Source organism: Candoia aspera, chromosome 3 (genome assembly GCF_035149785.1).
Source record: "Candoia aspera isolate rCanAsp1 chromosome 3, rCanAsp1.hap2, whole genome shotgun sequence".
Classification (NCBI taxonomy): domain Eukaryota; kingdom Metazoa; phylum Chordata; class Lepidosauria; order Squamata; family Boidae; genus Candoia; species Candoia aspera.
The window spans coordinates 75,768,046-75,794,358 of record NC_086155.1 but is presented as its reverse complement, the minus strand read 5'-3'; the positions used below and the strand labels follow the sequence as shown (position 1 = coordinate 75,794,358).

The window sequence follows — 26,313 nt, the reverse complement described above, 5'->3', positions numbered from 1 at the left end:
CGCCCTCCAGGCCGTTTGCTTCGGGCGAGTGCTACTTCTCGCTCGGTTGTTCTCCAACGAGAAAAGCGGAGCGCTGCGCTCCCGCCTTCCCCGCAGCCCGATGGCGGGGCGCGCCGTCCCTCCACGGCTCCGCAAACCTCCAGCCTCTACAGGGTGGCCCAGTCGCCTTCTTCAGTCAACCAGCAGGCGGAGCTGCAGGGAGCGGCCCCCCTTTCGCGGGCTGCGCAGGGAATATGGGGGGGGGAGGAAGCGGAAGAGGAGCTGCTGCTGCTGCTGCTGCTGAGGGGAGCCCAGCGGGCGCTGTAGTTGGGGGCCAAACGCTGACGTGTGGCGCGGCTGGCTGGTTCCGAGAACGAAGGGAAAGAAACGTCTGCCTCCCCACCAACGGGATCCGTTTTCGGTCTCACAGCAACCAGGTCAAGCCCCCTCCTTAGGTGCCGCGGGGGGGGGGCGAAAGGACCCGGATGGTGTTTTCGTTGCCGGCCGGTCGGACGGGGGCTGAAGAGGCGGCGGCGGCGGGAGGACTTTATTCCCATGTGATCTGCGCGTGCGGAGAGGAGTGGGGGGAGAGGCGGCGGCTCGCGCGCCCTTGTTCGAATCCTTGCTGCGAAAGGGAACGGGAGGGGGCGCGTGCGTGCAACGTCACGTCCCCTCCCCCTCGACCCGGACCGCCCCGCCGTGCGCGGGCGAGCACGTACGGGCGGGTTGTTGTATATCTAGGACACGGACACGTGCGCGCTGCTTCTGCCATGTTGGTGTTCAGCACGGGGGCGGGTTGAGACGGGAGTTCTCGCGAGGTCAGCTCTCCTTCCCGTGGGAGCTGACTGGAGGCAGGATGGCGGCGCTGCGCTGGGCGTGATGGGTAATAATGGTAACGGGCAACCGGGACGCAGGGAGGGAGGCGAGGGGCGGTGTGGTACGTGTGCTACTTGAGTGCCAGCCTCTTAGTCTGTCGACGCGTGCGGGGCGGGGCTGAACACTGCGGGGAGTTTGACCTGCCAGGAGTTTGCGTGTCTTCGTTGGGCTTCTCCCCTCCCCCCCCGCACGCCTTCCTCCAGTGGAAAGTGCCCCGCCGCTTTGCGGCGCCTCCACCCCCCATGGTGCTGTTGCGCCCCCTGTCGGCCTTCTATCCATTGGACCCTGAGATCCCCCGATTCGTACCCCAGGTCTTAAGCTATTTTGTAACCACTTGTAAAGCTGTGCCCCGCAGTATTGTGATGCAAAATTGTCAGGACCATAGCTTTTCCTCTCGCTGCTACTTCTTAAGTGCCTAGGTCGCTATATAGCATTCCATAGCTGCTGTATTTATTGGTAGGTGTCATGAATCAATGCACTGGGCTTTGGGGGATGATTTTGACCTGAATATAACAAAGCAGTAAAATAATTATCCTGCCACGGCCATAGCTTGCTGCCCTAATGAGTTTCTTAGCCTTCTTGCCAAGTATAGTAAAGGCTCTGTTCTGCAATACCTAGCAGCAATTGTCCTCAAATTTTTTTTTTTAAGAATTAACAATTCTTTAAAAGAAGCCAAGGCAAGCATGTTAATAAAGTGTATCAGTTTTACATACAAATATTGCTGGCAGTGTCTGAAAGCATATTTTGTATTGCTTGCTGCTGGTCTTGGGTGGCAATGTCTAAATAGATTTTATGGTGTAAGCATAACCATGCTGCCTAGATGTGTGCATCTGATGAAGCAGGTTCTTGTTTGCAGATCACATATAATAAAGCTACCTTGTGGAGACAGCTATTTTTATGAATTATGGATTAGATTCCAAAAAAGTAGTTTTACTTGGATTTCCAAAACGAACATTTTATTGTTCAGTTGGGACTTCTAGATTTTGTTGTTTTTGTTAAGAGTAAAACGCACTTAACTGATTTTCTGGTATTTGGTATTATAAGTACATTTTAAAATATTTTGGTGTATGTTGCAAGTATGTAAAGGGTACGAAGGCTTTTAATAGGTATCATGCAAAGTTACTCTCTGAGTGCAATTACAATTTGTTCCTTAAAAACCCCTCAGAATTGAATAGGGAGGAAATATTGAGGTGTAACATGATGTTAAGTATCTTCTCTCTGCTAAGGTGAATTTCCCTTCTGGTCAAGTTGGTTTCTTAGTGTCTTCATGAAAATGTCTGTGTTGTTCTCTTGGCAACAAACCCTTTTCCTATTCTGCATTTCCATAGGAAAGATCCAGCCAAATGTCACCAGTAAATTCATAGACTTTAATAAAAGCTTCAGGTTTTTTTTGAAAATCCAGTTCAGTAGACTGCATAGTTATTGGATTGACTGACTGCTTCTCCTTGTACACTAGAAAACATGTATTTTCCACTTGCATACAAAAATGTGGACTGATGTCTTTTATGAAGAATTTGTGTTATGCACAAGCAGCGCTGGAGAACATTAGCAGTAGTGTATTTTTATTTACTATGGTACTTTATCTTGAAGTAAAAGTTGTTTTAATGAAGTATTACTTAAAAATATTTGAGACTTCATTGGTGTTCCTGTAGCATTTTTGTGAATTCATGCTTTGTAATATTGTTCCAAGTCCTGGAATTAGGGTGTTTATGGAGCCCTTCTTGGGTTTTTGAAAATTTGTCCGGGCAGTTATGTTTTATTGTGTTTTTAACAGTGTTTTAATTATATATTTGATATTTTGTAAGCCACTCAGAGTCTTTTTGGAATCCAGTGGCCTTAGCAGATCAAATAAATAAAATAAAATGTTCTGATAGAGCACAATTAATGCTTTGTCTTCAGTCCGTAGTTGCTGGTTCAACAAGTTCTAGAATTCGGCTGCTGCTGTGTTTTCCCCTCTCAGTTGTACAGCATGATCCATATGTGCACACACACACATATACATACTGAGGACTAAGTCACACTGAAATTAATGAAATTGATTCCCAAATAGATGCACTCTGAGTGGTTTTAATCAATGATTTGCTTGCCAGACTCTCAAATATTAACAGTCAGGAAATCGAGATATTTCAAACGTCACATGGGAACTTTGGATATTCCCTTTAACTTTCTTTAGTGAATGCAGTATGATAAAGAACATATATAAGTTTTTCATTTTGGAAAATATCACAGGGCAAAGTAAATTTGCTCTTTTAGAATACCCCAGTCTATGAGACAAGTGCTTTGGTAAACGCATGATTCATGTCACTTAGGATAGTGAACACCTACATGGGATCATAGGAGAAGTCTATGTTAGAACAAAAGAGAAATTTTAATATTTATCAGTGTATGGGTTTAATTCCCTTAGAATCATGAGTAGGCAGTATGCAACTTTTGTATAATAAAAGGTTATCATGAATTATCAATAAAGTTGAGCTGAGTCCAACATTATACAAACAGAAGCCAGCTTGGGCAAGAGAGCTTTCTACTCTTATCCTTCTTATAGCTCCTGTCATCTCTTCCACATCCAGAAATTTAGAACAGATTATGAGGGGTTGTAAGGTCTGGAAGAGTTTTATCAAAAAAGGAGTTTGTTGAATTCTGCCTGATTATTTTATTTATTTATGCATATTTAACCTAGCTGAAGTAGTCATTGCAGGTGTGGAGAAACTTGATTTATTTGATCAGTAGTTGCATAATTCTACATTTATTTGGGGGCTAAATATATTTTATACAGATTGCCAACAAAAATGGTAACCTTAGAATTTTTATACTGATGTTATCTCCTCTTTTCTAGGGTCTTTTCTACTTGGTAATATAGAAACTTAGACACAAGGCATGACAATGCTTTTACATTCTGACTCATTTTTTCAGAGGAGTAGTTTATTTAAATGTATTTGTCAAATTTAGAAGGCCATCAAATTCCATAAAGACTCTGGGCAGCATACAACCTTAATTGATTATGAATAATTTATTTAGAAATTTGCATGGCCACTCAACTCTAGAACAAATCTTGGTGCTGTACAGTAAAAACTATAATAAAATATAAGTCAAAACTAAAATGCCAGAAGAAAAAACAATTATCAAAAAACAAACACACAGTACCCATCATCAGCACCAACCCAAGGCCTGTGGGAAGAGCTATGTTTTCAAAGATTTTTTTAACATGGTCAGGGTGGGGTCAGCTGTATTTTATGTAACAGTTGCATTGTATTATCAGATAGTATTGGAAATGTATTTATTTATTTGATTTAATTTTGGTGCCACCTGACTCCAAAATGATTCTTTACCTTTAAAGGTACATCCACAAAAGTCTCCCAACTACTTAACTATAGAATAATTATCACATCGGATGTCAGTATTTCCATTCCTTTTATATATAGCAGTTATTTCTTCTCCTCATCTGACTGTCATTGGTTTTCTCTTAACCTCTCTCCCCCACTCTCCAAACTGACTCAACATTCTACCTGCCTTTCTTACAAAAAATTGCCCAGTTATAGTATAGTCTACCATTTCATCACATATTTGTGATGAAAACGTACCTCTGCTATCCTTACAGGATAATGGATTTTTAAAAAATGGAAGTTCTTTTCTCCCCATCACAAAATAAATAATTTTTATTTCCTGTCTTGATAAACAGTCAGCTATCACAATTTTATTTCCTACCAATTATTGATGTGTAGACCTGTTGTTTTTTCCTTTTGCACAACCACATTTACACTGAGTAAAGCATCATATCACCATTAACAGCTGCTGCTTGCTTAGATTTCTCAACTTCCTTGTCTCCCTGTTGAATTTTTTCTTCATTTCCATTTTTTAAACAAAATTGGAAATACCTGAAACTGTATCAGCTGTTGGTCCATGTGGGATTGTTAAAATCACATTTTCATTCTCATGTGAAAAAAATAGAAAAAATCTTTCTACTAGAGTTGCTTTCAGGACTGACTTATCCAATCTTACTTTTTTAAGTCTCCTTTAAATTATATGTGGGGTTTTTTTTCTTATTTCAGTGTCCTTTTCTTCTTCATCTTATGTCCTAGTAATTTCACCGTTTTCTTCCATTTCTACTTAATATGCTTGCTTGACATCATCTGGAGAAATCATTTGTTTTAGAATTAAAGGCAATACTTCTCTTAAAGCCAAGGAATCTTTCAGTTCTTTTTTCTCCTTCAAACCCATATGCTCCTGTTTTGTAGTATTTTCTGTATTCTCAACAACTCTTATGGTTGGCTGTTCTGTCTTTTTTCCTGGCATTCCCCTTTCTCAAAAGCAGTCATTTAGTTCTTCTACTGCCTCACCTGAAGCTTTTATTACTGTTTCTGTCATAGAATTTTCTGCTGTATCTGCATGCTTTTCGGCAACCAAAACTATATGTACTTCTACTTCCTGTTCTATCTTTTTTCTTCTGTTGTTTCTTCTGCAGCCACTTGTTCTTCTAAAATGTCTCAACCTTCTGCTTCCCTTTAACCTGCTTTTAACTTTGTTTCCCATATACAGCCAGTGCTTTCTTCCTTAACTACTTCTGTTCACTTGTTTTTCTCCAGTTGTCTTATGTCCAAAACATTTTTCCCATGGCTGCACCTCTTCTTTGTGAACATCAGAATTACTGTTATTAACACAACTGTCTCCCAAATTTTTCATTGATGCCTTTATGTCCTATTGTATAAAACATGGGTATTCATTTAATATAGTAAATGGTACAAATTCAGTACCATTATATCTGCTTCTGATATCCTTTTCTAATTTCTACTCCATTGGCACTCTTGTCACTTGGAATTTTTATTTCCTATCCCTTCTACTATTACATAATTATTAGTGGCCACTGTTTTTTTTTCTGTCAATCTATTTGGAATTTACAATGGGACAAGACAGTGTTGTGTTTACCATTTGCAAGATTTCTTTGTTATCAACAGTCACAAGTTGTCTTAATTGTCACTTAACTCATTATGATTACTAATAAGAAATCTGCATTGGTGAATCTGTTTTACATTTTGTAGCACCTCATTTTTGGTCTGCTTTTGGTGTCCTTAAAAAACTGTCAGCCTTCATGTGCCTCTTTTTGCCACAATTAAAGCATTTTATCTCTTTATTCCTTTCCCTCTGAAAATTCTGTAGTCCTAGGTTTTCAGAGCACAATATTTTCCCCTCTGTATTCATATTTCAAACTGAACAGAATAATAACTCTTCTTTTCCTTAGACCTGCCAAATCAGAAAAATAACCTCTTTCTATTCAAGTGCCAGCTGATGAGCTAAATCAGCTTTTCTCCTTATTCTATCTACCCCCCATTTTTTTTATTTTTATCTTTCATTCATGGAGTAATGTGAAAATAAAATTCACCCAAAGTTATTGATTTTATGCTTTTCTGTAGAGAATCAGTATTCTGGAGTGAATTTTATTTTCTGATCCCATTTTCACCTTTCTTTAAAGACAGCATATGAAGTAGTTGCTCTTTGAAAATGTGATTGTAGATCTCTGCCAAATTTCCTTTAATCAAATTTGGGATGGACTTCAGGATCCTCTTCTTTCAAATTCCATCTTTTAGCAGTTCGTACAGATGTTAACAAAAAGATGTTATATAAGGCCTTTAGAGATAGTAGCATATAAAGACCATGTCTAAGATCTTTAGAGGGAGCATTTCACTTGAATCTAAAAATTTTCACAATGTGGTATCTGTTGTGGATCTTTCATAATGCTGGTTTAATATTAAAGCAATTTCAAACTATTGTTTGAATCATATTAATGGTCTAATTAATGTGTGCATTCCACACAGCTTCTCCAACAAAAGCAGCCTGTTACTTTTTAAAGGTTGTTGTTTATTCATTTAGTCGCTTCTGACTCTTCGTGACTTCATGGACCAGCCCACGCCAGAGCTTCCTGTCGGTCATCAACACCCCTAGCTCCCCCAGGGACAAGTACGTCACCTCTGAATATCATCCATCCACCTTGCCTTTGGTCGGCCCCTCTTCCTTTTGCCCTCCACTCTCCCAAGCATCAGCATCTTCTCCAGGGTGTCCTGTCTTCTCATTATGTGGCCAAAGTATTTCAGTTTTGCCTTTAATATCATTCCCTCAAGTGAGCAGTCTGGCTTTATTTCCTGGAGGATGGACTGGTTTGATCTTCTTGCAGTCCAAGGCACTCTCAGAATTGTCCTCCAACACCACAGTTCAAAAGCATCGATCTTCCTTTGCTCAGCCTTCCTTATGGTCCAGCTCTCACAGCCATATGTTACTACAGGGAACACCATTGCTTTAACTATGCGGACCTTTGTTGTCAGTGTCATGTCTCTGCTCTTAACTATTTGATCAAGATTTGTTATTGCTCTTCTCCCAAGGATTAAGCGTCTTCTGATTTCCTGACTGCAGTCAGCATCTGCAGTAATCTTCGCACCTAGAAATACAAAGTCTTTCACTGTTTCTACATTTTCTCCCTCTATTTGCCATTTATCAATCAAGCTGGTTGCCATAATCTTGGTTTTTTGAGGTTTAGCTGCAAGCCAGCTTTTGCACTTTCTTCTTTCACCTTCATCATAAGGCTCCTCAGTTCCTCTTCGCTTTCAGCCATCAAAGTGGTATCATCTGCATATCTGAGATTGTTAATGTTTCCTCCAGCGATTTTAACTCCAGCCTTGGATTCCTCAAGCCCAGCATGTCACATGATGTGTTCTGCATAGAAGTTGAATAGGTAGGGTGAGAGTATACAGCCCTGCCGTACTCCTTTCCCAATCTTAAACCAGTCCGTTGTTCCGTGGTCTGTTCTTACTGTTGCTACTTGGTCGTTATACAGATTCTTCAGGAGGCAGACAAGATGGCTTGGTATCCCCATACCACTAAGAACCTGCCACAATTTGTTATGGTCCACACAGTCAAAGGCTTTAGAATAGTCAATAAAACAGAAATAGATGTTTTTCTGAAACTCCCTGGCTTTTTCCATTATCCAGCAGATATTGGCAATTTGGTCCCTAGTTCCTCTGCCTTTTCTAAACCCAGCTTGTACATCTGGCAATTCTCGCTCCATGAATTGCTGAAGTCTACCTTGCAGGATCTTGAGCATTACCTTACTGGCATGTGAAATGAGTGCCACTGTTCGATAGTTTGAACATTCTTTAGTGTTTCCCTTTTTTGGTATGGGGATATAAGTTGATTTTTTCCAATCTGATGGCCATTCTTGTGTTTTCCAAATTTGCTGGCATATAGCATGCATTACCTTGACAGCATCATCTTGCAAGATTTTGAACAGTTCGGCTGCGATGCCGTCGTTTCCTGCTGCCTTGTTATTAGCAATGCTTCTTAAGGCCCATTCAACCTCACTCTTCAGGATGTCTGGCTCTAGCTCACTGACCACACTGTCAAAGCTATCCCCGATATTGTTATCCTTCCTGTACAGGTCTTCCGTATATTCTTGATCTCTTCTTCTTCTGTTAGGTCCTTGCCATCTTTGTTTTTGATCATACCCATTTTTGCCTGGAATTTACCTCCAATGTTCCTAATTTTCTGGAAGAGGTCTCTTGTCCTTCCTATTCTATTGTTTTCTTCCACTTCCACGCATTGCTTGATTAGAAATAATTCCTTATCTCTTCTGGCTAACCTCTGGAATTTTGCATTTAATTGGGCATATCTCCCCCTATCACTGTTGCCTTTTGCTTTCCTTCTTTCTTGGGCTACTTCTAGTGTCTCAGCAGACAGCCATTTTGCCTTCTTGGTTTTCTCTTTCTTTGGGATGTATTTTGTTGCCGCCTCCTGAACAATGTTGCGAACTTCTGTCCAGAGTTCTTCCAGGACCCTATCTACTAAGTCCAGTCCCTTAAATCGATTCTTCACCTCCACTGCATATTCCTTAGGAGTATTAGTGAGCTCATATCTAGCTGATCTGTGGGTCTTCCCTAATCTCTTTAGTCTGATCCTAAATTGTGCAATAAGAAGTTCGTGATCGGAACTACAGTCAGCTCCAGGTCTTGTTTTTACCGACTGGATAGATGTCCGCCACCTTTGGCTGCAAAGGATGTAGTCAATCTGATTTCGGTGTTGTCCATCTGGTTAAGTCCATGTATAAAGCCGTCTCTTAGGTTGTTGGAAGAGTGTGTTTGTTATGCAGAGTGAGTTGTCTTGGCAAAATTCTATCAGCCTATGTCCTGCTTCATTTTGTTCTCCCAGCCCATGCTTACCTGTAATTCCAGGTGTCATTTGACTGCCCACCTTAGCATTCCAGTCTCCTGTGATGAAAATAACATCTCTTTTAGGCGTGTTGTCCAGCAGGTGCTGCAGATCCTCATAGAACTGCTCTACTTCAGCTTCTTCAGCATCTGTGGTTGGGGTGTATATTTGGATCACTGTGATGTTAGATGGCTTGCCCTGAATTCGAATTGAGATCATTGTCAGTTTTTGAATTGTATCCAAGCACTGCTTTAGCCACTTTACTATTAATTATGAAGGCTACTCCATTTCTTCTGTGGTCCTCTTGTCCACAGTAGTAGATCTGGTGGTCATTTGATGTGAAGTGGCCCATTCCAGTCCATTTCAGTTCACTGATGCCCAAAATGTCTATCTTTACTCTTGACATCTCACCAATAACCACATCCAATTTGCCCTGGCTCATAGATCTGACATTCCAGGTTCCAATGGTGTGTTGATCCTTAGAACATCGGATTCACCGTTCACCACCAGCACCGTTGGCCGCTAGCCATCCTTTCGGCTTTGAGCTAGCTGCGTCATCACATCTGGGGCTAGTTGAACTCATCCTCTGTTCCTCCCCAGTAGCATTTTGACCATCTTCCGACCTGGGGGTCTCATCTTCTGATGGTATACCGACATATCTCTGGTTGTACTGATCCATTGAGTTTTCACGGCAAGAATACTGGGGTGGGTTGCCATTACCTTCCCCAGGGATCGCATTTAGTCTGACCTCTCTGTCATGACCTTCCCGTCTTGGGTGGCCCTTCACGGTTTAGCTCATGTCATCATTGAGGTGCTCAAGCTCCAGCACCACGACACAGTAACGATCCTTTGCTGAAGTTTTAAAGGTTAGCTTTCCCTATAATGTTAATCTAGCATGAACGTAAGGATCATGTCAGAGTTTGTGTGCCATGCCCTCCGAGTAGGTAATGTATTAAAAGGGCAAATTCCATAGTTTCAAAGGTAGTTGGACCTTAACCCCTTCCAACATAATGGGTGCCAATATGCTGATGAAGAAAACTTTCTGTTAGGTAAAACATGTCATTTGTTAACCCAAGAAAGAAAATGCATTTTGTAATATAAACTTAAATCTGTAAAATTAAACTTGCTCTTGCAACTGTCAGGTGAAACTGGCATAGTTTCCAAACACAAAGAGGGGAGAACAAGCCAGCCACTCTCTAGAGTAAAAAAGAATTAGATGAAATCCCAGAAGTTATCTCTTGTGTTTCTAGAGAAGGCTAAGAAAAATCAACTTTTAAGAATTTCTGAAGAATAGAAAATGTGGAAAGAATAAAAGGTCTTATGTCCAATGAAATAATTAGATCATGAGCAACAAGATTTACTAAATAATCTCAGTCTTATTTAGTGCAATGGATCCTGTTTGATAAGGACAGATCAAACTTGCACAGTCTACAGAGCAAGTATAATGAATTTGGTGTTTGTCCTAGTAATTTCTTAGCAATAACATTGTGGTAACTCATCATAACTATAATTAGAGCCTGCATCCAAACTTGACAGGAATAATTTTTCTTCTATTCATCTGATTTCCCCCCCCCTTTCTTAGTGCATTATAGCATATATTGTACATAGTCCCATATAACACTGGACAAATGTGGTGGAGAAATAACAGTAGAATAGAATGTTTCTGAGAGACATTTATGGCATGGATATCTAGTCTCTTCATAATGTATATGACTGCAAATGAGAAATAAAAAGCTACAAACATTAATTTGGCTTCATTACATTCTGGTTCCTTTTGCTAATAAAAGCCCTTTTTTACATATGATCAGCACTAGATTCAGTTTATTGGGTGAATACACAAACAATGTAAGGCTAACACATACCTATACAAACAATTTTGGATAATTTTAAGTAATTCTTAGAACATTGAAAAGAATGAAACTAAGTTAGAAAACAGTACTTAATTTCATGCAAAGCTGTTTTCAAAGTTGTGCACCTATTTTTAAATTATTTATTTTATCAAATGGTTTTAAATAGCTCACTTTACCTGAAAATGCAGTATAGTTTCAAATGAATTAGCGTGGTATGGTTCTACTAGAATGTTAATTTGATGATCAATCCCATCAGTGTCCTCAATACTAAATAATCATCTGATTCTTCAGTAATCTTGTTTATCCTTGGAAACTTAATCATTGACCATTCTTATGTAAAGGTAAAGTCTCCTTCAAATCAAGCTCAGCTCCTGATTGCAGGGGTATGTCCATGTCGATTTTTTTTTTTATAACAATACAAAATTTGTTTGTCAGAGCCTTTTTCCAGTACTTAAATACATAATTAGTGCTATACTAAAGCAAAAGCAAAAAGGAGCTGTTATGAAGCCTCAGATTAGCTTGCTTTCTTCTATGCTGGCACTGAAGAGCTGAGGTAGGCTTTGCCAGTTTGAAAGGAAGTAAGGTCAATTTAGAGACTCTACCCAGACCTCTCTGGAAGAATATCATAGGAATTAGAGAAAACCCTTACATCAGCCAGAGAAAGGAGCAGTTTCAGGAAGCATGCCCTCAGCCCCACCAGGACGAATACTGACTCCTAATATCAGTCACTCTTGGACTGTGAGGTGGGGAGGGAAACTCCCAGCCTCATCTCTCAGGAGAAAGGGAAAAGTAGTTGATATTTAGGTAAGAACATTAGCTAGGAAGGATCATAGAATCATAGGGTTTGAAGGGATCTTGGAGGTCTTCTAGTCCAACCCCTTGCCCGAGGCAGGAATCCTCATGCCATCTTGGACAAATGGTTGTCCAATCTTTTCTTGGAAACGTCCAGGGATAGAGTACCCACAACTCTGGGAGGCAAGCTGTTCCAGTGCTTAACTTGGCCCATTCTAGATACAATTGTTTAAAGTTCATCACCTGCACTTGTCCTGAAAAACTAATATCCTGTGTCTACTATTTCTCTTCACTATCCTTTCCTTATATTTTTTTAGTGTTTAAGCTTCATAACCAAGCCTATGTTTATTTTCTCTTAAACTAATATGAGCTAATTGGAGAGACAATTATCTAAAAAACTAGGTTAAAATCATTCTTACAGTAGCTTGAACTGAATATTTAAAGATGTTTTCCCTTCAGTTTGGTGTTTCTTTTACCTCTATTTGGCTGCAGTGGCATCATTTCAAGTGATTTATTGGTTGGGTTCATAAATTAAACAAAATGCAGTTTGCTACATTTTGGCATGATGCACTATGTGAATCCAGCTCTTGTGATTTATAAAATATTGTTTATGGCTTTGTATATTGTGCAAAGCCAGCCAGTTGTGGCTTAGTTAACAAATCATGCTTAAAAAACATGTTAGTAGAATGGGTGAACACTTGGTCACTGAATTCTAACTTAATTACATGCAGTATGGTAGATGTCTCAGTAAGCCTCAGTTTAAAAAGTGCTGTTTATCAGGCTTGATCAGTATGCAGCATCCTAACCAAAGCAGGTGAAATAAAGTTGGATTCTTTCAGCAAGTGTCTACAATGTACTTTTTGAAGGAAAAGATATTTTATATTTTTACACCAAGCCAGATGAGGGTACTGAGAGTTTCAAGGAGTGTTCTGCTTTATATGTGACGAGAATGAATATATATTTTCAGTATACTCCAAAGATCAGAATGATCAATTTTTAGTCACTAGAAATTGTGGCATTTTAACTGTAATATTTATTTATGTATTTATTTAATGTCCTGTCTTTTATTTTTTTTATAAATAACTCAAGGTAGTGAACATACCAAATACTCCTTCCTCCTCCTCTTTTCCCCACAACAGCAACCCTGTGAGATGAGTTGGGCTGAGAGAGAGTGACTGGCCCAAGGTCACTCAGCCGGCTTTCATGCCTAAGGCGGACTAGAACTCTCGGTCTCCTGGTAATAGATGAGAAGACTGAGGAACAGGTTATTCAAAATCAATAAAAAAACTGCTGCTAGACTGTATTCCAAAAATAAAGCTACACCAAGAACTGACCAGCATAGTTCACAAATAGTGTCAAAGGAGTCATTACTGTATTTAGGCAAAAGAAGGCAAGCCTGAATTAAAGACAATCCCCATAATTAACTAATTAACAGATAATAAATCACATAAAGCCATGCAATGCCTAGTTTTCCTACTTAGTTGCCAAATTAATTGAAACCAATCCTGCAGTTTTTTTCTTCAAATAAGTGTGACATCCTTGTATCCTTGTATGCATTTATAGACACATGTACATACTACCCAGAGATCACTGCAAAAAAAAAAAAGGTGAAGCTGAAAGATGTAAATAAATCAGTCCATTTATACAATTAGATTCCTTATATTCATATATACACATGCCTTTCTTTCACACGTGCATCTGTATTCTTCCATGAGTAAAAACAAAAAAGGGATGAGGTAAGATTAGAGGGGTTGTTGCATTAGGAATGGGATAAAGAAAGAAGGAAAATAGAAAACTCAGGCCTTTTGCTGAGTTCAGTGAGTGTGACCCCATACAAGTTTACTGTAATAAGTCCCATTGTGTTATTTACTCCTAAGTAAACCTTGCTAAGTCATCTTGTTTAATCAGTATGATAACCAATATTAAAACAATTATTTTTAAGGGGGAGCTGGATAACTTCCTATCTTCCTTGTTGCTCTCCTCTGTAGAGGTTGAGTGTCTATAGTGGGCAAGAACAGAGGAGAAGTCACTGCCATTGCTTCTTTCTTAGTGAGAGCTTGGACTCTAGAAAAATGTGTGGAGTCCCAAGATATAGCCAGCTCTCCATCTGTGGCATTTGCATCTTTTAGTTAATTCATTTGGAATCCTTACTTTAAATGTGGAGGAAGCAATGGTGAGGTAGTCTTTCAGTTCTCTTGGACTACAACTCATATCAGACCATTAGCTGTACTGTCTAGATTAAAAGTTACCAGCGAAAATAAGCATCTCCATTACACCCTCTCATCATTTAGTGACCACATTCCATTCCAACAACTTGGTTGTTAAGCAAAATGGTTGCTAAGTGAACACATGACTGAGAGAGATGCTGCAAAGACTGCAGGTTGCTCCTCTCATTCAGATAAATTTGTGGGTTGCTCTGTCTCATCCTCTTGTATTGTGTCCTGTGCCTGTGGTTTTTTTCCCTTTGTTTCCTTGCAGGTCAGAGAGCTTGCTTAAACAAGCTACAGTATCTGTTCCTGAGCTGCCTTTTTCCCCCCTCAGTGCAGCATTTCCTTAAAAAGTGCTAACAGCAAGTTAACAAGCTCAGCCCTGTGACCTTAATTAGTTGATTAGAACCCTCTGCAGGCTCCACTGCTGCCTGAAACTCACCAGACCTTAATTAGTTTCACATGGAAGGCTTTTGTTGTCAGGCTCATGAAATTTGATCCTAAATGTGCACATTGGTCAGAAAATTATTTTTTTATTATTACTGTTGGATTTGTGAATGGTCGCTAAACAAGGTAGCCACTAAACGAAGAGTGGCTGTATAAGTACAGGTAGGCCTCATGTTTTGACTGCCTCATTTAGCGCCTGTTCAGTTATGACGGTGATGAAAAAGTAACTCTCTGACTGGTCCTCACATTTACGACCTTCACAGGTCTGTAAAGCAAAGGAAAGCTGGGGTAAGATCAGAACCACAGTTGTGGTTTCACTTAGCAACCACTTCACTTAATGGCCAAGTTGCCAGTCCCAATTGTGGTTGCTAAACAAAGACTACCTGTATAAAATGTCATTGTTCTGTACTTACCATTTTGTCACTGCAGCCTCTCATAAGATGGTGATTTTCATCGTGAAAGCATTCTCTATTATCTAGATCAAAATTGCATTTACGCTAAAGAAAGGTAATTCTGAATTTCAGAGTGGTATCCAGGACCAAAATTGCCCCAAGACTGCTAATTAAAATTAATAGGCTATAAATAAGGTGCAGTATTTCTACAGGTAGTCCTCAGTTAACAACCATATTGAGACAGGCAACTCTATTACTAAGCAATGGGGTTGTAAAGTGAAAAATCATGTGACCACATTGATTATGATGGCAGTTCCCTTAGTTCCAGTTGTGATTGTTAAGCCTGCCACCTGCGGTCATTAAGCATGACGCCATGTGACCACGACGTGCTATTTCCTGCGAGCTTCCCCATTGACTTTGCTTGTTGAAAGCTGGCAGTGAAGGTTGCAAATGGCAATCACATGACTGCAGGACTCTGCAATCATAATTGTGAGATGGTTGCCAAGTGCCTGAATCACAATCATGTGACCACAGGGACACTGCAACTTCGAGGACCAGTCATAAGTCCTCCTCATTCAGCGCTGTTGTAAATTCAAACAGTTGCTGAATTAGTGGTTGCTAAACAAGAACTACCTGTAACATTAATTGATCTGTATTAATTGATCTCTCATAGAGAAATGCATATGTAGACAGGCTTTTCTTTTGTTCCAACACAAACAGCAGAAAGGAAGGGGGAAAAAACAATGGTGATAGAGCTAGGTGCTTGATTGGAAAGGAAAAAAAAGAAGAACCAAAGTAGAAGGACATGATGCAAGGGGAAGATCCAAGAAGAGAAGCTCTGTTTAGTCATTACAAAAAGAGTTAAATTTAACCAGGCAGACAGCAGGAATGAGTCTGCCTGTCCTAATGTTGGCCAGCAGGAGCATCAGAAATAGCAGTAGAGATCTACAACCTGATCACTACTTCCTGATGTGTGCTCCTTTTCTTAGTAGAGATAAGATGGCCCCTCCCCACACCCAATTTACGGGTAATTATTGGGGGAAAGGAAAGATCTTCCTATTTGTTAAGTACAGTGGCAGTTTGTAATGTCTATAAAGTTATATATCCCAACTGTATAAAGGTTGAATAGAAGGAAATCCTAGGTTGGCTTGTTCTGTGTAAGCAGAAAAGGAAAAGACCTACTGTATCTAGATTCTTCTCGTCTCCCAGAACAGTTCCCATAACAACATAAGCCCCCTGGATAAGATCAGTGAGATTGTTTGCTTTTTATTTAGATTGTGTCATTAAGATAGTAATTAAATCTCTCACAAAAATTCTGACCCAGTCAAATAAAACAACTGAGGAACCAGTAATGCTTTGGGTGGCTTGTTTCTTTTCTTTTCGTTTCGTTTCTTTTCTTTTTTCTTCTTGGGTTTTATATGGTAGGTTTTGGGAGACATTTTAGTCAAGTGTAAAATAAAATGAAAGGTCTACTTCATGATCAGGTGCTCATTACTGAGTAATTAAACCGAGTAAACTGCCCAGAGTCCCCCTTTTAGGGGGAGATGGGTGGTGATATAAATGTGAATAATAAATAAATATTTTCTCCATAAACTTTTGTTATAATAGACTTTTTGTAACCATACAAGGAAAAACAGTGCAAAGTTTTTAGTGCATATATGGTTTAAGGAAATGTATTTTTATATTCAGTTACACTTTGGAAAAATATAGAAGAGTTGTGATGAGATGTTAGGTTCTGCTTTCACCATATAATGTAGATTTCATTTTATCCACATACAGGTGGTCCTTGTTTAGCAACCACAATTGGGATTTGCAACTCAGTTGTTAAGCGAAGCAGTCGCTAGGTGAAACCTGTGTTTACTTCAGGTTTCCTTTGCTTTACACATTTGCAAAGGTTGTAAAAGTAAGGATTGGTTGTAAAGTTACTTCATCACTGTCGTAACTGCAAACAGTTGCTAAACAAGCCAGTTGCCAAATGAGGACTACCTGTATCTTAAAGCTGCTACAGCTTACTGGAAATAAGGTCTTTCAATGGCATTTTTAGAGATACTTTTATTTTAAATCTTAGGGCGCACACTGAGTTTCATATTTGATCAGTAATTTAGGTTTAACTATAGATGCTAAAAGGATTGTAGACAGAGAAAGCTGATACCAATCGAAGAGAATATTTGTAGCTCAGGGTTGAACTGTGGAGTTCTTGGTGCTCTCTGAGCCTTGTTGTTTTCTTGCAAACGTTTCATTGCCAGACTAGGCAACATCTTCAGTGTGAAGAGGGAGTGGGCCTTGCTCTCAGCCCTGCTTGTGTTGGTGGGGGTGTTGTTCTCTCCTTGGGAGTTCTTTGATTGGGCTGTTGTTTGCTGCTTGGTTGATTGACTGAGTTAATAGTCCCTTGATTAAGGTGTATTGTGTTGTTTGATTGTTCATCTGGTGTTAATCCTAGTGTTGATTTTTGCACATCTGGGTGTTGATTGCTGGCAAGGGAATGTACTGGTCTTTTGGCTTTTCTATTGTCTCTTTTGAATGGTATGTAAATATTGTTTACCTCTATGTGTCTGTTGATGGCTGCTTTGTCTGAGTGCCAGGCTTCCAGGAATTCTCTGGTGTTTTTGGATTTGACTTGGTTTAGGATGCTCACAGTTTCCTAGTTGAAAGTACAGTTCAGTCTATCCACGTGTTGTGAGATTAAGGAGTTTTCATCATGTCTTCTGACTGCTAGTTGGTGTTCATGGATGTGCTCTGCTAGTCTTCTGCCTGTCTGGCCTACATAGTGGCTGTTACACTGTATGTTGTAGATGACTCCTGTTTTTCCATCTTGGGCTCCTGGGTCTTTTGGGTTACTTAAGATGTTTTGGAGGGCTTTAGTTAGTTTGTGTGCTATGGTGATGCCGTGTGGTTTTAACAGTCTGTTGGTTGTTTCTGAGGTGTTTTTGATGTATGGCAGTGTTATCCCCTATGTAGCTTGTGTTGGATGTGCTGTAGTGGGTTGAGTGGTCAGGCATTTTTGTTGGAAGATGTTGTATTTAGTAGTCTGTTTCCTTTTTCTGGTGTTCTGGGTTGCTGCAGTGTGTTAGTGCTTGTCTGAATAATGTTCTTACACAGCTACTCTTGTGGGAAGCTGGGGTGTAGCTTTGGTAATGGAGCACTTGGTTAGTGTGGGTAGCTTTCTGGTAGACTTGTGTTTCTAGCACCAAGGACTCCAGAGAAAGCTGAAATTGGAGATGTGTTTTAACAATGTTCTTATGCCAGTTCTGTATATAAGAATGCTGCTTTACTAGTACATCAGCATTGCCATATAGCTTTGTCTCCCTAATCGACTATGTTGGAAATATATAATGAAAGAAGTGGGAAAGGAAGACAAAAATGCTTGACTCCCTGCCATATCTATTATATCATGTCACATGATGCTTGTTTGATTTATGGTATGCAAAAGGAGGATGATAGTTGTTAATCCATATTCTTAGCCATGTTGATGCTGAATAATAATCACAGGTAGTCCTTGAGTTATGACAGCAATTGGGACTGAAATTTCTGTCACTAAGCGATGTGGTCATAAAGCACAGTGTCACCAGACCTCATTGCTTAGCCACTATGATCCCGGTTTCTGTGATTAAGTGAGGATAATGGGTCATTAAGCAAGCACCTCCTCACAACTTCCTGCTGGCTTCCAACGACCAAAGTCAGTGGGGAAGCTGGCAGGAAGTTGCAAGTCCCAGGTGGCTTGCAAGCAGGCTGGCAGGCAGGTAAGTGGCTGCTGCTGGGCGGGAGAGGGAACAAGGGGGTGAGCAGGTGGTGGTGGAGGTGCGTCATGAGCACACTGGGGCTTGGGGTAGCTGCTGCTGGGTGGGGGAGGTATCTAAGTGACAGGGTGGGTATGCAAGGGTGCAGGGGTGGCAGGGGAGGGTGCATGAGTGGCTGGGGAGGCATGGCGTGAGCACAGCAAGGGTCGGGGAGGTTGTGTAGGTGGCTGGCGTGGCGCAAGTGCAGAAGGGCTGGGGGAGGGTGCGTAGGTGGGGGAGACTTACCTGAGCAACTTGTAACGTTCCCTGCCAGCTTCCCCTTTGACTTTGCTTGTGGGAAGCTGGTAGGGAAGGTTGCAAATCACGATCACGTGACCGCAGGATGCTGCAACCACCATAAGTGCAAGGTAGTTGCAAGTGCCGAGACTGTGATCATGTGACCATGGGGGTGCTGGGACGGCTGGAACTTTGAGAACTGGTCGTAACCACCCCTCATTCAGCACCATCATAACTTTGAACAGTTGCCGGACGAGTGGTCGTTAACTGAGGAACACTTTAATCCATTTGCATTTATTAGTGTGAAAATAGCTACTTCTTTTCCAACTTAGAGCCTTCTATGTGGTGTTGACTGCAATATCCGTCTCCCTAACTATTTTTCTGGTTTTGATGTGGGATAAGTAGGAGTTGTAGATATCTAGATGCCTATTAGCAGTATTGCAAATTGGCTCAGTGTGTTCTTCTTGAAATAATTATCTTTCATTTTGATGCAGTGTAAACATTTGGAAGGGTCTTTTTAAAAAAATGATATGTTGCATGGATTATACTTTCTTGGGGGAAACAACAAAAAGTCCAATATCAAAGCTACCAAAACCACGGTTGTGCACAGTTTGTATGACACTGACTGTTAAACTATCTTTGTCACAAGGATTTCTTAGAACAGTTACAGGTGGGCCCATTATAAAGCCATTTTAGGATACTTTTCTGTGACAGAGCAAGGGATTCTAAATGTGTTTTTGTCTGTGTACAGTATGTAACTTAAAAAATGCAACTGGAGTAAAATGATTGAAATTATCAAGGAAAAAAAGTATGACCCTTATGCATTTTAACGTTGCTGTAACAGTTGAAGTTTACTATTTGGGATTATATAGGTCCTTTATATAACCAAGGAGCATAATTCAAAACTTCTGGTCATTTAGCATACACACAGTTCTATGATGCATTTTCTGACAGGCAAGACATATATTCTGCTTTGTAATGTATGTGAATAGGCAGTAAATTCATTTACAAAGGTTAAGTCTATAGTTCTATATTATGTTCACATACTTCCAAGTTGTTTTTTAACAAACTGGAATTTTCAGCTATGTAAACATGCTTAAAATCAGGTGATATATATCCAGAGCTTCTCATAAGCTGATACTGAAAAAATCATCATTTACTGAAAATGTGTTTTATAAATATTCAAAATGTGATAACTGAGCACCTTAACTGAGAGTTGGAAGGAATAAAATACAAAATATTACTGTATGAATTTTGCAGATCCTAATGACTTATAGGAAGTTAATTGCTTTGATTATAGCATTTGTAATCAGTTGCTAGTCTTTGGGCCCACTAGGAAGTTCACAGTAATAAATACAATAGAGAACTTGTGTGCTATCTATCTATCTATCTATCTATCTATCTATCTATCTATCTATCTATCTATCTAATGCTTTAATACTTAAAATCCATGTTTTTTTTAATTTTTACATTTTAATTTTTACAACTATTATTATTGCCTCTTCATGCAAAGCCAGTAATAGTAATAGTAATAGTAATAATTATTGTTGCCCCTTCATGCAAAGCTGGTTCCTGGAGAAGCCGCTTCCAATTTGTGCAAAGGGGCATAAAGGGTCACCTTTGAGTGAAGGAGTGTGCAATTTGCAAGCGGCTTCTCCAACAACTGGCTTTGCACAAAGGGGCAATAATAACAACAGCTATTTTTGCTCCTTCATGTAAAGCTGGTTCCTGGAGGAGCTGCTTCCAATTTGTGTGAAGGGGCTCACCTTGGCACGAAGGGGAGCCTTTGAGTGGAGGGCAGGGCAACAGGGGTCTTGGAGGTGGCAAGGGTAACTGCGGCTGGGACTGAGCTGGGGCAGCTGCGGCTTCCTGGGGAATGGCAGTTGTTGGATATTGGTGAATGCTGGTGTGTCACTCAAAACATTGTGGCATCTCACCTTTGACATGCATGTCACAGGTTCACCATCACTGCTTTAAGAAGTACTTATGAGTGGCCTATACTATTTACTTACTTTTCATAATTCTATTGTCTTTCCTGTACAGTTTCGATATTAAAGGAAACATAAAATGATCAAATAAAATGCATGGAATGCATCATGGACTTTAAGAGCGATGTCTAATAAGATTAGCGGAACAACATTGGAATTCCTCAGATCCAAGAAAAACTATTCATATTCCATTCATTTTGCAATGGTAGGAAACATTTAACATATTTGCACAAAATTATATTGTTTCTTGTATCATTCAATCTTAATATTAAAAGTTGTTATTCTAGTGACTGTCTAAACATCACACTTTTCATCATAGAATAATATTAATGAATCAATGTTTTATTTGGTGACTTATTTTGTGCATGTTTTGTTCATTAATTTTGATTACTGATGTTTTCTATGGTACTGTGGTGGATCTCGGTGGTGCCACTGGTTCTCAGGAAGGAGGGAGCACATTCCAAGGAGGTGGAGGAGATAAGCAGAGGCACAGTCTAGGAGGCAATGGTGGGAAAATGAAGAGGTTCAGGATAGCCCCACCCTAGAGTCTCCCAGGTTATTTCCCCTTAGGTTAGTTAGAGTAGCTTTAGTCTGGCAAGAATCTGCCTATACTGTGTGAGCAAATAAAGAACTGGAGTTTGAATGGATTGACTCTTCGTTGTTCTTGGGCTGGGCCTGACATCTACTCCATTCCAAATGGAGTGGTGTTGTCTGTACTTTAAGGTCACGTACCTTAAAGGTATAGAAATATTTCTACCTGGCAGGGCTGCATAACTTCTAGAGTTCATTTTCAGGTTCCGTAAATATGCGGTCCCACATTGTGTTGCTCTGGATGTTGTTTGACCTAACTTGATCCCTGGAGCTTCATTCTTGCTACAAAGTTCTTTCCTGTCCTGTTAAAACACTTGATTGCCTTCTGGACTGTACTTGTCTGTTCTGTTCTTAAATTGTAAATGTGATTGGAATCCAGCTGTTGGTAATGCTGCAAAGCCATTTTTAAAATCTGTTTATTCAATGTAGACCTTCAGTACAAATCTCCATTCAATCTCCATTTCTGCAGAGAATGAGATTGTATTCAGCCCTATTTATTTATTAATTAAAAAGATTTTAGTAAATCTTTATTAAAAATAATAAATTTATTAAAAAAGAGATATAGATAGATAGATACTGTAGATCTTTTTAGATAGAAATCCCTATCAGATACTTATGCAGTCCTTGTTGTCCTAACTCCTCATTTTATTTATTACTTATATTTAGCCACCACCCATCTCCCCCAGAAGAGGGACTCTGGGCGGTTTACGATAAAATTCCCCATAAAACATAAACATTAAAATCACATAAAACAATTATAATAAAACCCAATAAATAAATAAAATCCAAGAGAAATGTAAAATCCAGGCTGGTGGGAGGGACTCTAGGGTGTGAGCCACCCCCAAGAATGGTTATTCCCTTTCCCACCCCAGGCGAGATGGCAAAACCAGGTCTTCAGGGCCTTCTGGAAGGTCAGGAGAGAAGGGGCCTGCCTCACCTCCGGGGGCAAGATATTCCAGAGAGCGGGGGCCACCACAGAGAAGGTCTGCTTCCTGGACCCTGCCAGATGAAGTTCTCTTATGGACGGGGTCTGTAACATGCCCTCTCTGGATGACCGGGTGGGGTGGGCCGATGTAATGGGGATGAGACGGTCTCTCAGGTAACCTGGCCCCATGCCATGTAGGGCTTTAAAGGTAATAACCAACACCTTGAATTGGACCTGGAAGCAAACTGGCACCCAGTGCAGCTTGCGTAGCAACGGTGTTATATGGGCCCACCTAGGTGCACCAAAAATAGCCCGTGTGGCTGTATTTTGGACCAGCTGAAGCTTCCGGATACTCTTCAGGGGTAGCCCCATGTAGACTGCATAGCAGTAGTCTATATGGGAGATAACCAGGGCGTGAGTGACTGTTCGGAGGGCTTCATGATCCAGGAACAGGCGTAGCTGGTGCACAACCTGAAGTTGCGCAAAGGCCCACCTGGCCATGACTGCCACCTGCTCTTTGAGCAGGAGTCGTGAGTCCAGGAGAACCCCCAGATTACGCACTGAGTCTGTCTGGGGCAGTGCCACCCCATCCAGAACTAAAGATGACAGTTTCCCGGAAGATGAAGCCCCATCAACCCACAGCCACTCAGTCTTACCAGGGTTCAGTTAAAGCCTGTTGTTCCCCATCCAGACCCCCACAGCCCCCAGGTACCGAGAAAGGGCAGTCACTGCATCACTTACCTCACCCGGGATAGAGATGTATAATTGGGTATCATCAGCATACTGATGATACCTCAACTCGTGGTGACAGATGATCTGACCCAGTGGTTTCATGTAGATGTTAAACAAGAGAGGAGAGAGAATCAAACCCTGCAGCACCCCACAATGGACGGGTTGAGAGTCGGATCTCTCCTCTCCTATTACCACAGACTGGGACCGGCCCTGGAGGAAGGAGGTGAACCAGCGCAGAACTACGCCGCCCACCCCCAACTCCCTGAGCCGTCCCAAAGGGATACCATGGTCGATGGTATCGAAAGCCGCTGAGAGATCAAGGAGAGCAAGGATGGATGCACTGCCTCCCATCCTGCTCCCTTCAGAGATCATCCATAAGTGCGACCAATCCAGTTTCTGTCCCATATCCTGGCCTGAAACCTGACTGTGAAAGGGGTCCAGATAATCCGTTTCCTCCAGGACCCTCTGGAGTTGTAACGCCACCACCTTCACCACCTTCCCTAAAAAGAGGAGGTGGGAGACTGGACGAAAATTGTCCAGCACAGTTGGGTCCAGAGATGGCTTCTTGAGGAGGGGGCGCATCAGTGCCTCCTTAAAGGCGACCGGGAACACCCCCTCCCTCAAGGATGTATTTACCATCGCTTGGACCCAACCACACGTCACCTCCCGAGCTGCCTTCACCAGCCAGGAGGGGCATGGATCTAAATAACAGGTGGTGGCATTCACAATCCGAAGGATCCTGTCCACTTCCTCGTGTCCAACCGGATCAAACTGCTCCCAGATAACAAGGCTAAAACGTTCCCTCGGTATCTCCACAGACACTGCTTCACACATGGAGTCTAACTTAGACTGGATCCGAGTGATTTTATCCTGCAGATGCTCAGAAAACTCTTCCGCACGGCCCTGTAGGTGGGTCACTGGGCCCACCTTCCCCAAACGGGTACGTGTGATCTTAAACAGGACCGTTGGATGACAATCTGCGGATGCAACAAGAGCGGAGAAATACTGTCGTTTCGCCGCTCTTACCGCCACAAGGTAGGCCTTAATAGCGGCCATAGCTTGTGTTCGGTCGGATTCGGTCTTTGTCTTCTTCCAGCAGTGCTCTAGGCGTCTCTTAAGCCTCTTCAAAACTCTCAGCTCCTCCGTGAACCACGGGGAGTGTCGGGTTGGATGAGGCAAGAGAGGCCGCACAGGTGCAATCCTGTCCAAGGCTCCGGCCACTTCCCTGTTCCAGGCAGCAGCCAGGGCCTCCGCTAGACCGTGCAGCAGATCCCTGGGCACCTCCCCCAGCTCCCTCTGAAACCTCACTGGGTCCATCAGTTGCCAGGGGCGGGCCAATCGAATGGGTCCTGCCTCCCTGTGGAGGGGAGCGGCATAAGAGAATCTCATGAGTGGAATAGATTGGAAACACGATGGTCCTGCACATAGTAAAGGAAGGATGAAATTACTCTCACATGCTCAACCTTGACTTTCCCTTTGCCAGTCCTTCTGACACTATTGACCCTGGCATTCTTCAAGATAGACTGTGATTCTTTAAGTCTGGCACAGTGCACAATAGTCATCCTATAATGTATTTTTGATTTTTTTTGTCTCTGAACCTTAAAACTATTGAGTCTACTCTTCCTTTTCCTTGCTTTTTATACCGTTGCTTAATGAAGAGTTTTTAACTTGGATAGGCAGGTTAGAGATGTCTTCTTCTCTTGGGTTCATTACATGCTGCTCTGACTTACTCTAATTTGCCTTGGAGTTCACTTGAATTTGGAGTACAGCCCTACTAAATATAACACAGTATTTATCTTTAGTCCTATCCCAGAGAACTTATGCACAAAATACTGAAATGTATGCCATATTACTTTCACGTAATCAGAATGTGCCAGGACATGTCTTGCTCATTGAAGGACTGGAATCCCTGAAGAATCGTTGATAATTCACCTTGCTTTTGAATTGGCAAAAATGGCTAAATTGGATATATTTTTGTGATGTCTTTGCTTTTTCTAATGTTGGAAGTAATTATATTGTATTTTGTTATTTAAGATTCCATTTTTAAAAATTGTGTTTCATACAGAAGTATTTTTTTTCCATGCCAGAAATAACTTTTACAATATTCATGCCAATTCCAGTATAGTCTGCTTGTTCAGTCCATTGCAGAAACATATAAACTGTTATAGAAGCTACAGTAGTTTACATTTCATATTACTTTACACAAATGAAACTAATTATTTTCTGCTGTTTGTTGACTCTGACCTGTTTAAAAAAATCTGAGTACAATGATTTAGTAGAAAATATTTTTTTAAATCTGTTTAATCGTGTCCAATTCTTGGAGACTGCCTGGACAAGTCACTGCAGTTTTCTTGGCAAGGTTTTTCAGAAGTAGTTTGCCATTACTACTTCCTAGGGCTGAGGGAGAATGACTGGCCCAAGGTCCTCCAACTGGCTTTGTGCCTAAGGCAGGACTAGAACTCATGGTCTCCCGGTTTCTAGCCTGATGCTTAAACCAGTACACCAAACTGGCTCTCAAGTAGAAATATAAATTTGTACTAATACTGCAATCTTAAACATTTTAACTAAGAAAGTTGCATGGTTTTAATATGACCTGTTTCTTCTTTGTAAGTTTTACAAAGCAGCCTTTGTAGCCTAAATCTAGATTTAGTCTGCAGTCTGACTGCAGCCTCAATCTGATCAGACAATACAGAACATTGAGATGACTGAGGAATATAGATATCAGTGACATATTAACCATTGAAGGAAAAAACACATTTTCTGTAGTCCCTCGTTTTGAGATTATTTTGCAACAGGTTTCCATAGCTAGATTATTTATGTAGCTGATAATAAATACAGATTTTCCAGAATTGAAACAAATGTATAACTTCATGGCAAAGGTTTTCTGGTTTGTGAATAACTTAGTGGACACTTGACACATTTTGTAACTTGACTTAATTTAATGGACAGTTAAGGTGTAATGTTAAATTTACATTTTGTAGAGTTTCAGTAAATGAAAACTGAGACTAATTCAAATGGTCCCATTTTCATCATTTAATTATGTTGTTCTAGTTAACTTTTCTGAAATGTAATCTTATTGTAGTACACTAATTAACTGGAAGGTGTGATAATTAATATTTTATTGGCTAGTTCTATCTTACCAACATAACATTGTTGATACTATATTGCATCTTTAATTATCTTGTTTGAATTTTTAAGAGTAGTAATAAAGTAGCACCTAAAATCCAGTTTGCAACTATTAATTCTGGTTTTAGTCCACTTTTTCATAGCTGGTTGGGAGATAAAGGGTCAGACCTACTGCCTCTGTTCTCTGGGAGCTGGAGGAGTCTCCCTG

General features: G+C 40.7%; 1 protein-coding gene across 6 annotated transcripts in view; it reads left to right on the top strand.

The window, feature by feature from the left end:
- Window positions 1-212: 212 nt before the first annotated feature.
- The window catches only part of ZZZ3 (zinc finger ZZ-type containing 3), a 74,356-nt gene continuing 48,255 nt past the window's right edge, over window positions 213-26,313 (top strand). The window contains exons 1-2 of one of the 6 annotated variants that reach the window (XM_063298149.1): window positions 213-416; window positions 20,787-20,936. The gene's annotated coding sequence lies outside the window, so the exon portion shown is untranslated. Of the gene's footprint in view, window positions 417-793; window positions 863-20,786; window positions 20,937-26,313 lie in introns of those variants that run through there. The other 5 variants (XM_063298146.1, XM_063298144.1, XM_063298145.1 and 2 more) reach the window with 5 other exon arrangements.